At 36.7% G+C, this 15,461-nt stretch overlaps 1 protein-coding gene across 2 annotated transcripts in view; it reads right to left on the bottom strand.

Moving 5' to 3' along the window:
• SLC5A3 (solute carrier family 5 member 3) overlaps positions 1–15,461 on the bottom strand; it is a 33,755-nt gene that overhangs the window by 12,181 nt on the left and 6,113 nt on the right. The window lies entirely within an intron of this gene.

Below are 15,461 nucleotides of genomic sequence, written 5' to 3'. Positions count from 1 at the left end.
CTACTACAAATGTGTATGTGGTAGTTATCACCCAGTAGTGTAGAAATTGTGAGAGGACTCCTGCCCTAAAGGAAAACAAAACATTCCACACACACACACACACACACACACACACAAAACTAGGAACACACAACTTATAAAACCCTAAAATTTTATTGTTTCTCCTAGCTAGAAGACATCACAAGATTTTTGAAAAATGTTCAAAAATTTCTTTCCATTCCTTTCATCCGGCAATAATTCCAAGAGAATCTCTGAGCGAATAAAGGCACACGGGCACAAGGTTTGATTTTGTTGAATATTTTTCCCTTTTAATACTGCTTTCTTGTTGAAGGGTATAGAAAGCAAGAATAGGGAGGAGGAGAAAAGAATTTCTCAAAGACCGAAAAATATCTTCCAAACTTCATGAAACAAACATTTATCAACCATTAGATAATAAGTTCTCTTCAATTAAGTCAATCACATATTTTTCAGTCCTGGATTAAGGAAAAAAAAAATCACTCTGCAAAACAGACATTTAAATCCACCTAAAATCAAATTTATGGATCAGATGGGTTTTCTCCTGAAAAAACAGACAAATTCTAACTCTACAAAGTTAATTATAATTATAGTTGAGATCAAAATGAAGAACATTTGTTATTCATCCTAATGCCTTCCACACATCAACTTCTAATGTGAGTCCTTTTGTGATAAAGCAACCTCAAATTGAATTTTTTTCTACATTTGACAAAGTAGATAACTTTTTGATGAATCTCTGCATTTTCCTTTAAAAATCAGTACCAAACTTAAGTCCTATAAATGATACTAAAGGCACCGCTTTCCAAAACTGTTCAAAATAGACCACAGTATTAAAAACTTCTTTAAAAAATTTTTATTTATTCATGAGAAACACAGAGAGAGTGTCAGAAATACAGGCCAAGTTAGAGGCAGGCTCTTCACAGGGAACCCAATGCAGGACTCAATCCCAGAACCCTGGGATCACGACCTGAGCCAAAGGCAGACATTTAACCACTGAGCCACCCAAGTGCCCTGTATTAGAAACTTAAAAATACACCTCTCACTGGCCAGGAAAGGATCTGGAAACAATGGCTAAAGATAAACGTTCTATTGAATTAGGTTATTAGGTCTAACTCATAATGCTGCCTAGATAGAAATGTCTTAAACCCATCTTTATGCCTTTTTTTTTAAAGCATACTGCACTATAATAATTATACTAAGAAAACTGATTACTATCTTTCCTCCTAAGAGTCTATAATGAGTGACATGAATAAAACTCCCACACAAAAGTATAAAATATACGAACAGTTGGGATTTGTATCACTTCCTACTTGCCAAATCTTCAAAGCTGGTCATATTTCTGTGACCACTATCCCCACCCCTAAAACTTTCTAAAGAAACACTTGGACATTATCTAGAAGGATCCCCTAAATTTTTAATAAAATATAATCAGATAACTAATATACATCAATTACCTAAAAGGAATCTTTAATGTTTCAGTATAAGGGGGCAAGTCCTTAATTAAAAAGAAAATAGCTGTTGGCAGTTATGAAATCCAGCCATCGAAGTAGCTCTCTCCCTGCCATTCATCATCCAAGCCACTTGTTTCAACTTCCACAGAAAAGCCTAATTCACCGGGCAAGACAGCCCTTTCAGGTGTTACTCTTCTTTATGGCAGCTGCTAACCAAAAATATGTTTCTCCCAAGAAGAGACCAACAAAACACTCGGTGCTTTTGTTGGGAGGGGGGGAGAAGGAGAGGAATATGTGCAGCAACAGCCCCTACCAGCAGCTTCTTTGTTCAGAGAACCAAGTGCTCAAAAAGAAAACAAGCACCTTCTTAAATCACTAGCAAGCATTGCTAGTATCAGTAACATTGTTCTTCTTGTCAAATTGGATCTATACAAGCCAGATCTCTGAGCCATATTTTGTTTCCTGATGAATGAACCTTCAGACTGGTCTAAACCCTAACTTCTCTAGAACAGCAGGTCAGCTACAGAGAAAAGACATGCCCACAGGAGCGGTAGCAGGGAGTGGCCAAACACTAGCTCAAGGCTGACTTTCTCCATTCTGTCTGCCTGTGCTTCCTCAGACCATTCAGAAGCCACTGCCAACAGTCCCCATCTCACTGGATACCATACCAATTTGTGGGCAGGTTTAAGATTTTTCCAATTTAAACAAAAACCATCCAGAGACCAGCACCTGGTAAAGACTGGAAAAGGAAAAACAAAACCAAAAATAGGTCAATTTAGTTTATAGAAAGATATAAAATACTATAATACAACGCAGCTAAATTTCACATTCTAGCCATGAACAGAGATTGTCACAGCCTTTAGATAAATTATGCATTCCTTAAAAATGGTTCCAAATAAAATACACAATATAAGTTCTGCACATTTTTTCTTTCCTTTAAAGAAGTAAATATTTCTACAAAAATACAATGAACACTAACCAGAATGTCTTTATTTCAGAACAAATATACCTGAAAAAATTTTTTCATCAGCTAAAATGAAACTTCTTAATTTATGTTTCTGTATTACTAGGATAAGCTGTTACACAGGTCAGATAAAATCCTATAAGTGAGAAATGTGAGACAAGTAAAACAGGTACAGGAATGATAAATATATGGGTTGGTTTCTTGGTAGTATATTTTTTTAAGAAAACAAATATTTCTATAATAAGAGTATTTTTTGTGGAATGTATAAAGTGGTCCCCTAGTGGTGATGGGCAGTATAATAAATTTTTCCAAATTGCAAAACAAAGGCATTTACTGTGAAACAGAGCAGAAGCTCCCCCAACCCCAAGAGAGGGCAGGCTTCCTTTTCAGAAAGTGTTTTGTTGACAGTTTTGCACAAAATTAGAATAAAATTTTGGTACTGTCTCATGTACCAGAATGAATTAAATGACAACTGAAGAAGTAATCCAAATAGAGAAGTATACCTAAGTATTTGCTGTGTTTGAACTAGAAAGAGGAAAATAGGTAACACCAAATTATATTACCTATGAATGCCCGTTTAGGTATTAAAATCAAAATATAATTAGTTATAGTAACCAAATCCAACATCTCTTTTCTATTATCTAGGATGAGCATATAATTTATCTTCCAAACTAGGAAATTACTCTGGGACAATCTGTAAACTCAAGGACATAGAGTCACTCTAGAAAGGGAGTCACCAATAAAAACCCACCAGGGAACAAGAGAAACAATTCCTAAAGCCAGCAGGGCCCCAAGTCATAACAACTTCAATGAGGCAAGGGGACTGACAAAGGACAGAAAACAGCAATACAAAAGTGGCCCAACAACAACCTTTTTAGCTTGGAGTCACTTTTAAAACCACACACTCAAAGGACAATCTGAACAGGTCAGCCCAGCACTATCAATAGTAGGCTTCCAAGGTCTTGCATATATTCTGATCCAATGAAAAATGTTCACTGTACCAGCTAGTAACCTACGAATTATGGAACACATGGGCACCTTTGAAAACTTACATGTATGGGTGGCACCATCGAGAAAGCAGACAAGTTTTGAAGGGCTGGAGCCACATAAAATTGTCCAGTGCATAGACCAGGTACTTAGCACATGTTGCTTTACCTTCTACAACTCGTATGAATTAAAAGTTATGATTATCACCTCCTTTCAAATTAAACTGTCAACTATATCCCAAACTTGTTAGGTTTCTCACAAAAACTATATATAGATAAAAGAACTAAATAAAATACTAAATATTCAGTTCTCTCACAAGTATCTTAAGGAGACTCTCAACCATCTCATGAACAATTAGCTCCTAATTTACATCACTTCAAGTAAAATACCAAAAAGAAAACCCTAAACATAGACAAAATTCTACTTACAGACTTTTCATACGCATTTTCACTTTCGTCATCTTGACTCAAGGTTCAGTAAAGCAAATGCCACTAACAGAGTAGATTAATGGTGCATATATATGTGACCATCCTCAATCCAGGCTTACTTTAAAAATGTAGAAATAGAGTGGGAAATATCAGAAAGGGAGACATGAGAAACTCCTAACTCTGGGAAATGAACTAGGGGTGGTGGAAGGGGAGGTGGGTGGGGGGTGGGGGTGACTGGGTGACGGGCACTGAGGGGGGCATTTGATGGGATGAGCACTGGGTGTTATTCTATATGTTGGCAAATTGAACATATACCAATAATGGTAGTAGTTTATCAGTGGCACATAAAAGTGAAACAAGGGTTTCTAATACAACTCATATGAATTCCAGTCAGTTGTAAATCACAAGTGGAGCTAAAGATAACACTACATGTAATCATGATACAACAGTCCCTAAAACATGTAAGGAGTTTGCTCTTAAAACTTTCTTGCAAAATGTTTCTATTGTACCTACAACCTCAGCTATTCAAATTTCTGAAAGTATGTAAGAAATGCATGAAACCCTGATTGAACTAAATGGCATTTAAACCACCAGGGTGGGAGGCAAGGCAGGGTAGGCAGGGATCTGAGCCCCCCTCCAGCATCTCTCTACCAACCAGACCAGCTCTATTTTTAGCAAAGTACTGGGGAGAGATGGGGTTTAGGAGAATGGTTTCCCATGTAAGTAAACCATTTCTTCAAATAAAATGTTATTCACCTAAGAAAAATGAACTACCAAATTTATCATTTCACACATATACACACATCCCATTCATTTTAATCTGTTTCTATCAATATCAAAGTCTGGCTCACAATGTTTCGTGTTGTTTTTTTAAAGAAGTCTCAGAGAATGAAAACCTTTTAAGTATGAGGATGACTTTCAAACTACCACTGTTTTCAAGTTTTATGTGGATTATACTAGATCATGTACATGGAAAAACTCCAATAACCTTTTTGAGAGAAATGAAAATATGAAGAGAGAGCAGCAGTGTCTATGTTTGTTTATAGGAGACTGGGTGTCAAAGATAAGTGAGTTATAAATTATATCTAAAGATTAAAAAAAAAAAAAGGCCTGACACTTACTGACCTAAGTCCTAACACCTTATAGATACTATAATAGGAGCACTGTGTGCATTAAGATACTCCTTAGAGTAATTATGGAATAAGTACAATTACTACGATCATTTTACAGATGAGAAAAGGAAACCAAGGAAGTAATGTAACTTGCCCCAGGACAGTTACTCATATTTACTTCAGCATCTGCACTTGCATCTATCGGTCTAAATGGTTTCTGCCCTTATAATCACTAGGCAATACTATCTTCAATGACAAGAACATGTCTTTACTAATATAAAGAAATATAAATAATAACAATAAAAAAAATCCTGTATCATCCATGTTTAAAAATCTGTGCTTATAGAGAAAATACTTGAGATTTTTATATAACAAACTTTTACAAAACAGACTACAAGAGCACACAGGATAAAATGCAACTGAAGTATTTATGTATGATCATGTGTGAATGGATATATTAAGGAAAAACTAAAGATTCAAAACAAAAAGAGGTCCCTGGCATAGGCTTCTTAAGTAAGTAAACAAACAGCAGAGAAGCCTTGATGAATCAGTTTTGTAAGACCAGGGCTTATCCTGGTTCTCACAGTCCAAACCCAAGGCTTATGCCTTCATTCTCTGCAGTGTTAATTGTTCTTTCACCAGAGAATAAAAAAATCTATCCCTTCTACACCTGACTTTGTTACCATGGGCCACATGAATCTACCCAAGCCAGTCTTCCTTCACTTGCTAACTCCTCCATCCTCAAGACATTAGGCTAAAAGAATCAGCAATCTACAGATAAAAGAGTTTTCATAGTAAAATCTGTGGACCACGGTTCTGCTTGAATGAAGTGTTTGTGACCACCTATCGTTGCTTGGGAGTGTGAATAACTTGGCTCATATTCCTTAAACCTGTCTCACTCTCAGTCTTGCCCATCTCAAGGAAAGGCCAACTCCACTCTCACTACTGCTCAGGTCTCATCATATCAGTACTATAAGGCATTCCTGACAACTTGCTCATTGTCTCTCTCAAGCCACACACAATCAATCGATTAGTCTGCTGGATCTATCTCAAAACATGTATCTATACTCGGACCATTTGTCATTTCAACTGCTAGAACTCTGGTCGAAATCACCATCCCATCTGATCTAGTTTACCAACTGCCCTTACCTTAACCTGTCTCCAAGCTTTGGCCCTTGGTCTACTGCAGGGCATTAATTAACACAGCAAGCAGTCATCCTTTTATTTACAGTTCACGACACACCAAACATACCTCTGGGCCTTGACATTTGCTGTTCCCTATGCAAGGTACACTTAGCAACTCCCAGATTTTCACAACTTGCTCTCCTCTCATTTACAGCTTTACTCAAAAGTAACTCCACTAACCACCTCAGTCCTTCAACCTGCTTTACTTTTATTTACTTTATTTTAAAAGTAATCTCTACACCCAGCAGGGGGCTTGAACTCATGACCCTCGAGATCAAGAGTCAGATGGTCCACCAAATGATCCAGTCAGGCATTCCATTCTGCTTTATTTTTTTTTTTCCATAGCACTCAATACCTTCTAAGATACCAAAGAACTTATTTATGTTTATTATTTCCTCACCACCAGAATGTAACCTCCATAAGGGCAGAGATTCTTGTCTGTGCTGTTCAGTGATGTAAAGTGTGTCCAGAGCAGCCTGGCACACCACAGGTAGGCAAATGTTTGTTAAATAAAATGTTAATGATAAAGTACCTAACCAAAAGTGTTAAACTTTCAATATCCTACATAATCCTCAAGAGTAGGTTTTGTTTTTGTTTTTAAGCAGTAAGTGATGACAGAGTAAAAGGCCAAAAGGGAGTACAGCACTTCCTCCCCTACCAAAGAGATCAGATCAGCTATCACAAACAGTTTGGAGAGTGTATGGAATGACAAGGCAAATCAAACAAGGCAAGAAGCCCTTTGTTCAGACAGAAATCTCAATGGGCCATGATGTAGTAAAAAATTGTTATCTGGAGCCACTATCTCATCCTACCCACTCATCATAAGAGTGGTCTACTTATTTCACTGTACTAACTCCACTGCAGAAGTCCTCTAGATACTACCCCTGCAATATCAATATCCACCTCATAGTGTGCAATGATTCCCAAGTGCTTCTTCTACTATGGTTGTTTCCATACAAAAGGCAGGTCAGTGTGGGGAAGGAGAATTTTCCTTCAGCCTACTCTTCTCTACAAGCCCAACCCTCTTGCTGATCTCCGCTTATGAAGACTATATATCCCACCTCTACCTCCCATTACACTTGAAGCATCAAATGTTCCACAATACTGAGCAAGATACTTTAAGAACTACCATTTACCAACACCAGGCACCATTTCTACACTACATGTACCAGCTCATCCAATCTTCACAAAACCCCAAGAGATAAGCATAATAATAATCCCTAATTTATAAATGAGAAAATTGAGGACATTTTTGTCCTTTCTAAATTGAGGACTTGATCACTAAGAAAGTCCAGAAATATCCTCTGTGAAGATGAAAAATATATTCTTTTACAACACTCCCCAAGATACACATAAAAATGTAGGAAAAAAATACAAGTCAGAAAAAAAAATCTCATTGATAAAGAAATAACGCAATTAGAAAACTACCCTATGTGGTCCCTAATGAATCATCAAAGTTGAACCTTATCTCTAGTCATGAGAAAGTAACTACACAAATCCAGGCAATGACTACAATGGATGCTAGAATCCTCAGGTGACAGGCTGATGGAGAACTTTAAAATGGATGGATGAGACTGACAGTATCTGCACCCACCAAGAATGAATTGTCTCTAAAAGACAGACATACGTGCATCCTGATGTGATGCTACACCCTGAATACTTATGTGCTCTTGTAAAACAAAACCTGAAAACTAATCAAATTTCTACCCGCCAGTTTACAGAAAATATCCGGATTAGATAAACACATAAGACACTAGGAAAAGATAAACCAAATTCAGAAAGTAAGGAAGGGTGGGGAATCAGTTACATTTAAGACTCAAGGGGCCATCAAGTAAATGCAGCCTGTGGATCTTGTCTGGATTCAGATCAAATAACTCAACTAGGGAGAAACGTTTGAGACAATTCAGAATTTGAACATGGGGATGTTAAGGAATTCATCTGGTATCATAAAGGCACTGTGGTTGAGTTTTGTTTTTCTTTAAAGCCCTTACCTTTTGGATATGTACCAAATATTCACAGGTAAAATTTTATTATCTGCACTTTGCTTTAAAGCACTCCAGCAATAACAGATTCAGAATCATCAACAGATGCTAAAGCCAGTGGAAGACAAGAAAAGAACACTCAGTCTCAACTTTGTCACTCTATAAATCACCAATTACAAAAAGAGAAAAGGTATGTTTACAATGGAACAATCTGGTAGATAACACCTAAACCAAATGACTACTTAACATCAATAGTGAGACAAACAGTTACGCTTTCTCATCATTCAATACACGGCCATCCCTAGTTAATAACAATGTCAACAATGTTTAGCCTATCTCAAATCATGAGAAAATCAACTAGACAAATCCAATTGAGGGATTCTGCAGACCACTGGGCCTGGACTCTTCAAAGTGCTACTGTTGTTAATGACAAAGACCTGAGAATTGTTCTAGATCAAGGAGACTAAACAAACAAATGCATGATCCTTGACTGAATACTGTATTAAAAAGCTAAAGGATATTAACGGAGTAACAGAATAAATTTGAACATGTATGTATTGAATATTTTATAATAGCACTGTATCAATGTCAGAACTGAGTAATGGTTATGTTGTGGTTGTGAAGAAAGCTGCCCTTATTCCTAAAAATGGCATGTCAAGATGTTTGCGTCTCTCAAATAATGCAGATTGAAAAAAAAAAAAAGAGCAAATATGGTAAGTTCTAACAATCAATGATCTAGGTGAAAAAGCATGCAGGGGTTAACTGAACTGGTCTTGTAACTTTTCTAAAGAAAATATAAAATACTTTATAAAAGAAAAAACGAAGGGCAGGGGTGGGAAGGCAGGTGGAGTGTAGATGAGGCAAGATTGGTAAATGTTGATTGGTTGTTGAAGCTGGGTGATGGGCACAGTATGGAGATTCATTAAACTATTTCCTTTTATGTGTGCCCAAGTCTGCATCTTAATTCTCACTTCTAGAAAATGGGGGAAAACAGGTTACCTCAAGGCAACATCTATATTACTAAATAAAAAAGCTCCATGGGAAAAAATTAAGCATTAAACAATTGTTATCCACTGTCAATTCTTTCAGGAAAGGCTCAATTGAAGATGACCTATAAAACAAACCAAAGCCTGCTGAACTGAACTCAAGCTAACACTGACTCCAAGATCCCTGCACTTTTTCCTGCTGTTCTGTCCCAGGTTAATGGCAATGGCCTCACTTAAGTCCTTCACTTAAGTCTCTGCCTCACCTGAGCACTCTAACAAAAATGAAATTTGCCACATTTGTCTCTCATCACACTTTCTTCAGCGTTTGCTCGTTTTGTCTCCCTTACTAGAATGTAAGCAAGCTCCAGGAAAACTGGAGCTTTGTCTTAACAGTTTAGCACTATATTCCCATAGAACATGATAATGTTAGTACCCTGTAGGCACTCAAAATAGATGTGAAATATTTCCTTTAAACTAAAGGGAGTTTAACCACACTACCAGTATGTTGTACACTCTTTTTACAGATAAAGTGATGAAAAGCAGAGTTTCCAGGTTGAGACTGCCCTTAGAATGCTGGCCCAGCCATTTACTGAGCTGTGGGACCCTGGACACCTTTCTGCTTCAGTTTTTCCACTTGTAAAATGGAGATCACACCACCTAACCCTTAAGATGACTAAGTATTCAAAGGGAAAATACATACACACATACACACACACACACACACTGCTTAAACTACTATGAATTAAGTAGTATAAAACAAGGTTTAAATGTAGAACATCCAACCATGTCAACTTTGTGGTTCACCTTCATGTTTCCTGTGTTCATCCTACTTGGTTCCAGTCTTATGTTCCTGGAAAAATCATTCCTAGAAGAACAGATGCCAAAAAGTTTTTTGTTTTTCCATGTGACTGGGGCCAGAAAATGTAAACACCAGCCTTCTTGCAGACCAGATTCTAATTCTCCCAGGAGGCCAAGTCATAAATAGAAGATCCTGAAAGTCAGATGTTTCCTCAAGCAGATGTACGTGGTTGGAAAACTTTTAAACTTTCTAATTTTCCTCAAGGTTTAGGGAATATAAGATTTCCAAGAAGCAAAAAATAAGACCACAAACAGGAAAACTTGATCTGTATTTGGAAGAACTGGCAGAAATTATGGCCTGAATTGAACATAAAAAGTAAACATAAAACTGAGGTATGGGGTTACAGGTTACCAATGCAGCTAGACTTTTCTCTAATATTTCAAAGATAGGACAAATAGTCTAAAACTCCATAGAAAACAGGATCACAACTGTTTTCCGTGAATGTTAGAAGATTGGAAGATCCTGATGTTGCAGCTTTCAATTATTTCATTCTAATCAGATAAAATAATAAAAAAATATTTTTGTCAGAAAGACGTTTTTCTTCACCTCAACCTTCTTAAACTGAATCTGCAAAACCTCCTGGCCCTCAGTCCACACAACAGGAATGGTTTTTCTGAGAGTGGTATAGTGCTACTACAGACTCAAGACCATCCCTGATGGAAATCTGGTTTCAAAACAAAATTGCTTTCTCATATAATTGCTAACAAAACAGAAGGCAAATACTATGCCAGTAAAAGAATGAAAATCAAAACAACATACCAGTGGGTCATATATTTACTTAACAGCTTCAACCAAATTTTAAAACAACACTTAAGTACACCTTTTCTATATGTAACAGATACCTGGCAGATCCTACTCTCAAATTTAGTTTTTCATTCAGCAACAGAAACTCACCTGGTCTCTGAATCAGACCCAGAACTGCATGAGGTTTTATATTCATAATTTGCCTAACTGAAGCAGACTGCACATGGGTTCCCACAAGGACCTTCCCAGTACCTGAAATCCAAGTGCTGCTAAGGTCTTGAGTGAGACCTTACTGTGTGAAAAGTGAGAAATTTCCCATACTGGACTACATCCACAGCAATCTGGCTATGATAGCTGCACTTAGCTTTCCTCATTTGACAAAATTCAAGCATTTTAACGGTAAGGGTAGTTGTCAACAAGAATGTTATAAAACTAAAGTCCAAACAAACAATACCAACATTTATTTCTTGGCTGTAGGGCAGAAGAAGCAAGCAAATGCCAGTTTACAAGTACTGAGGGCTCCAGGTTGAGGTTTAAGATTTTGTTAAGTCCAAACTTTCACTTGCAATTCCATTTTTAAGTTTTCACTCATAACCACCACTCCTTAAGTGTTCCAAACGTGGATACGGATTCCCTTTATCAGGATGCTGCAATCACAGTTAAAATGATTGGGAGCAGAGGGTGGGGGAAGCAACACAAATCAATTATACCCTGGACTTGAAAGGTAGGAAAGAACAAATTGAACCTGAGATATATATATGCATTTTTTTTTAATTGGTGATTTGCTGTTATGTATATGAAGTGAGAATGGGGAAATGAGAAAGACAAAAAAGAAAAGTCATGGTAATTAATAGCTGGGTTTCCACTCTATGGAAACATGAAGCTTGATCAAAAACAAAAACATTGTATCATCCCCCTTGTTCTATACTCTGACTAAAGAGCACCTACATTTTTTCATGGATCTCTTCCAAGGATCATGGGTCATATAAGCTAATGTGAACTTCAAAAAATTTCATTTTCTAGACAAGTACTCTTGCTCAGAACAGTATTTCAAACTCTTAAGAGGCTAGTACTATGGGTATAAAGCAAATTGCACTAATGCATGCTTAAAATAAGCATCACCCAGATATTAAAAAAAAAAGTGGACTATGAATACTAATTTCTGACAGTTTACAGTAAGTCATACTTCAGTCCTCATGCTATTCTCTGAAGTCTGTACATGCACTTTAGCCTACATGGACATGCATAAATAACCCAGCAGTCCAAAACTAAAAACCACTATTACTTTTAAGAATGGAATGTGTTTGCCATTAACTATCAGTCCTATTGTAAACCAATGGCCAATTAACAAAATGGGTTTTATCAACATGTGAGCAGCAATTTCTGAAACCGAAGTGCTAAAAAAAGGTCTAAAAGCTATCATGGACATCTTTAAAAAATGTCTAAAGCCAATTATCTAAGTCAGAAATCAGGTGGTAGCGTATCTGACCAACAGATAGATTTCATTTGGTCTATATGCTTAAATACTTTTGAGTGAGTTGCCAACATCTTAAAAATTGGATTTCCTGAAAAATCTGGATCTCTGGCTACTAACAGTAGGAAAGAAAAGGACGAGGGGGTAAAACCAGGCCCACACTCCCAGGCAACAGACTGGGTTAGTCAGCACCAGCACCACCAGCACACACATGCTCCCCACCCAATGGCTCTTTCATCTCGCCATCAGCCCACCCACCCCTTTGCAGTCATGAATTAAAACACTCCAAACTATGACAAAGTATAACCTCCACTGAGGACAACCATTTATACTTACCTAGTTTTAAAATATAGTAGTTAAAAAAGAATTCAGCACACATCCTGGCTATTCTTCAGGCAACTTTGTTAGATAGCTTTTATTAACTCATGAATACATTTACAATTTATATCACCATCTCCCAAACAGAATGAAAAGGACTTCAGTTACCAGCATTACTATTCCTCTTGGTCAGATTGTTTCTTCCTTTATATACTCTCTCTCTCTCTCTCTCTCTCTCTCACACACACACACACACACACACACTTTTCTCAAGTCTGCTTCCAGAGGTGCCCAATACCTTATAGCATCCCCATTACACAACTTCAGAGTAAAATAAAAAAATCAGGTACAAAGTCACAAATTAAGTCTGAAATAAAGATGGATTTAGAAGACTGATAGTTAAGTAAATATTTTTAAAAAGCACATTCTCTCATAGAAGGTCGTATCTTGGACTTGTTAGACTACAAGTATTTCTGGCTCATAACAATTACTAAAAAAAAATTAATGAAATATATACATTCCAGCAACATGTGGTATAAAATACTATTTTAATTCCTTTATAAAAATAAAATCTGTATCAATAAGAATGAACAAATTATTCAAATCACCAATTAAAATATGTGGTTTTATAATACGCTGCTGTATCAAAAATAGAAAGTAGAATACTAACTGAAAATACCATGTAGTGGCAGAAATCAATTAGGCTACCATCTCTCTGCTCTGTTTTTCCTTCTGAAAAGAGGTCATCCTTACAGCTTTAGCAATTTGCCTATTAGCAATCAAACATTTACTAAATAAAATTAAAATACTAAGTTTCCCCCTACACTTGCCTCAAATCACCTTATTAACAGCCTAAAGTAATTATTCTCTTGAGAGTTTCCCATTCTTCACTCTTCCCAACTTTTCACCTAAAACACACGTTGAGTCTAACTACTAAAGTATTAGTTATATTAAGGTTGGATGAGAGAGATAAATACAAAGATGCAAATTTAGTTCTTGATGAGGAGTCCCAGTGCAGGGCCTGGCAAAGGCCAGCAGCTGTCACTAAATGACAGACATCACAAAGAGATCATTCTAAGCTGGTGGAGTCCATGGGAACCCTCATATACATACTACATCTCGTAGATGCAAAAGTTTGCCCTTGCTTAATTAGCATGCAAGCTATTATGTACTATGACTCATGTTCACAAATTCAAAAACTTATTGAGCAACTACTACATTCCAGGTTTGACTAACCCTCAGATTTTGATAAAACTTACATATAAAAAAAAAATTACCTTTTGGAGTCTCTTCATCATTAAAGCGGTAATAATGGAAAACTAGGCAATAAAAGTTCAATAACTTGCCTGATAACACAAAACTACTTTCGTGTCACACTGAACACCTATTGCATCCAAGGTCATGTTACCACTTTATCTTCAGACTCTCCAACTTAAGGATCACTCCCATTTTACAGCGAGGAAATGAAGATCCAAAAAGGTTAAGATCCCTAGGAGGCAGGAGCCAGGAACCAAAAGCAGGTCGATCTGTCTCTAGCTCTTTCTAGTTTCCCAGTGCCAGTTTTGTTTATTCCGACATAACACAACCAGTATCTTCATTGAGGATCTTATGTTCTTCTATTTATTTAGAAAACAAAAATCAGAGCACTTACTAAAGCAGAAGCTTTCATAACCTAAACAATCAAATCCAAAAATAATAGGTAAAAAATGGATTAAAGCTAAAGTAGGAAATCAAAATACGTACCTTAAACATTTTATTTAAGTTTAACACATAAATGTACATTCATTTGCCAATTTTAATAGGGGGTGAAAGCACTTTGGAGAATGGAATCGATGAAGAGGAGCTCCTTGCTGATTGAAGTTTCTTCTGCTTGATCTAAACCACACCTATAAATGCATCATCTACAATTTCCATTTTGTTTCATTACAAGAGGAAAGCTTTATGAAATCCTTATAAAGCATCTACATACAGAATCCTTCATGACTAATGTTCCTCTTCCTCCCAAACTTGGTAGATATTGCAGCCATGTCTAATGCTACAACCATTATTGTAGTAACTCACCTTTATCAAGTCTTTCCAAAGAATCCAACTTGGTTTTCAGGGAAAAAAAGATTTGCACTCATTTCATCAGTGTACATGATACATTATTATTATTATAAAATCAAGATTACTTGCCATGAAATAGTCTTGGAAACCAATACAACTTCTAGTAAGCATACACCTCACCCAGTACAAGCCAAGTGCACCGGCTTGGAAACAACTTACTAACACAAGAGGTCAGCGTATTTATCACCCATAACTGTTTTAGAGAGTAGGAACCCTCATAAATTAGCTAAGTGAACATGGACAAGTGCAATGCAGAGCAGAGTTCAGAAATGAAACAGGCTTAGCCCTCAAGAATTTGTAATCTAGCAAAGGAGATGAACATTCACCAATTAACTACAATACAAAAGTGATCCATGTGATAAGACATAGGAAAACACCATGCAAATCCAAAGGAAAAATTATATCTACTCCTAACAGTGTAGGTGCTCAACACTTTTTTTTTTAGCATACTGAGATAGACTTGAGGCAAATTTTCATGTAGACCATGGGTAACATGAGAGGAGGGCATTCCAAGAAAAGCAGTATGACACAGGCACCAAGAAAATGAAAGGCAATGGTATTTATTTATGGGGATCTGCAACAAGTTTGTTTACCGGGTACATGGAAAGGAGAATGAAAGAAATTGAGAGATGAAGTTAAAAAAAAGTTGGGGTCCTATCAAAGGTGGCCTAAGATGCCAGACTTCACTCGGAATGTCTTTGTGAAAACAGTAGGTGTGCTGGAATTTAGCAACAATGTTGACACGATCAACTATTACAGAAAGGTAATAAAGCAATCAGAAAGCCGTCACTATACAATTTTGTATTACTTCCTTGCTAAAAATGAATCTCAATTGTCTTAACTTCTCTTT

This window comes from Canis aureus, chromosome 30 (genome assembly GCF_053574225.1).
Source record: "Canis aureus isolate CA01 chromosome 30, VMU_Caureus_v.1.0, whole genome shotgun sequence".
NCBI lineage: Eukaryota > Metazoa > Chordata > Mammalia > Carnivora > Canidae > Canis > Canis aureus.
Note: the sequence above shows the minus strand (reverse complement) of the source record. Positions and strands in the feature narration are given on the sequence as shown.